Source organism: Vombatus ursinus, unplaced genomic scaffold (genome assembly GCF_900497805.2).
Source record: "Vombatus ursinus unplaced genomic scaffold, bare-nosed wombat genome assembly UNPS02014984.1, whole genome shotgun sequence".
Lineage (NCBI taxonomy): Eukaryota > Metazoa > Chordata > Mammalia > Diprotodontia > Vombatidae > Vombatus > Vombatus ursinus.
Window position 1 is genome coordinate 1 of NW_020954762.1, and position 1,848 is coordinate 1,848.

Here is a 1,848-nt window from a genome sequence, read left to right on the forward strand (position 1 = left end):
CTTGAGCTTGTTGTCAGTCCTGGCATGTCAGGGGCAGAGGTTGCAGACTGGCAGTCCTGAATTCTCTCTGCAACCCTTCACAGCTGGTGAAAGAATGCATTGGAGCCATTGCCCCCGATTCTCCTAAGCCCTCTGCTGATATTTCCTGTGATGGGGTAAGTGCTGAATCCTCAGAGGGGGCTGGGAGAAGAGCCCAAATCTGAAGACTCCACTAGGGGTCTATGGTGCCTTCTGTCTTGGGGGCTGCTGGGATTGATGTGCAGCTGGAGGGGCTTGGGACCAACTTTGACCATGCTGCCCTCTCCAACCTTAGCATCAGCCCAGCCTCCCTTTTATTCTTTCAGGTTCCAGGAGGGGATATAGATACAGAGGCAGGAGCATTGCTCTCCCCCTTTCCCCTCACCTAATCTCAGCTCTGTAGCTAGAGGTCTCTGGCCTCAGAGTCCTAGGGCATGAGGGAAGAAGAGAAGGATAATGGGAGAGAAAGAGCATTTCCCGAGAGTCAGTCCCAGGATTTTGAACTGGAGGGAGCCCTAGAAATTATCTAGTGTAACTCCCCTCCCCCAATTTACAGAGATGGAAACTGAGGCTCAGTGATGTGAAGTGATCTTACTCAAAATGTCATAGAGCTAACTAATGCCTGAGCTGAAACAGATCTTCTGACTCAGTCCAATTATCCTGATAACTTCAAGAGCTTGGTGATGAGATGGTGCAGGTGATCCTGCCAGTCACTCTGAAGAAGGGGCTGTGAGTTCAGGTGTGGTCATCCCAGGGGCATAGCCAATGTGACCTGGTACCAAGGTGCTCCTAGAGGGTAGAAAGTTTTAAGGCATGAGGTAAGGACTTCTCATTGTCTTCTCCATCTCCTGGGCACAGAAACAGGAGGAGGGTGTCCTGGGAAGACTTTTCATCATTTTCAAAATGAACATGAAGAAGCCCCTGAGCCTTTAGTTTTCTATGCTGGGTGGAGCACTGGGTTTAGAGGAGCAAGGAAAATTTGGGCTTGAGTCCTGGGTCTGCCAGTTGCACCACCCTCTGTCTTAAGTTTCCTGCTTTCTAGTGGGGAGGTTGCACCAGACACTGTGGAGGGCCCTCCAAGTTCTGAGTCTCATGAAGCTCTAAGTTACTCCATTCCCTGGTGGGCAGGTTTTTCTTCCCTCTTCAGCCTGACCCCCCCCAGAAGACCTGGACTAAGAATGTTTTTCTTCCCTCTGCAGCCTGAAAAGATCAAGAGACTTGGAATTTTTAGAAGGATTGCGGACACATTTAGGAGACTGGGTGAAAGAATTAAGAACCGTTTTAAGAATGCAATTGATAACACAATTAACAAGTTGCTCCCGTAGGAAGTGAGATTCTTATGTGAGACTGAGCCTCAATTTCTGTTTAAGGCCCTGGACTCTGCCTTGGTCTCCTCAGATTAATAAACTCCAATTTTATTCTCTCTGCCTCCATGTTTTCTCAGACTTCCTCCTTCATTCAGTTCATTTCTGGCTGAACATTTAAGTACTTACCATGTACTCTTAGACTGCACATAAAAAGATGACAACAACCACCCACAGTCTCTCCACTTAAGGAGTTTATAATCTAGGAGGGGTGGGAGAGGGAGCTGACATGTAAGCACACAATGTACCATGAGGCTGTATGTTGGGAACAGGCAACATCTTGACAAAGTGGTCTAGGAAAACTGAGAGTCAGAGATCATTTTCTGGTTAGGCCTGTGGGGGGGCAATAGACCTGTGAAGGCTTCCTGGAAGAAGTAGTGTCTAAGCTGGGCCTTGGAGGAAGAGAGGGCTTTCAGCAGGCAGACAGGAGAAGGGATACATTCCAGGCAAAGAGGACTCTTTTTGG

The 1,848-nt window shown here is 48.4% G+C and overlaps 1 long non-coding RNA gene across 1 annotated transcript; it reads left to right on the forward strand.

The window, feature by feature from the left end:
- The first annotated feature begins 82 nt into the window (after window positions 1–82).
- On the forward strand, window positions 83–1,439 carry LOC114030729. The gene is made up of 2 exons (XR_003567668.1): window positions 83–155; window positions 1,218–1,439. It is a non-coding gene; the product is annotated as an uncharacterized LOC114030729 (long non-coding RNA).
- The last annotated feature ends 409 nt before the right edge of the window (window positions 1,440–1,848 follow it).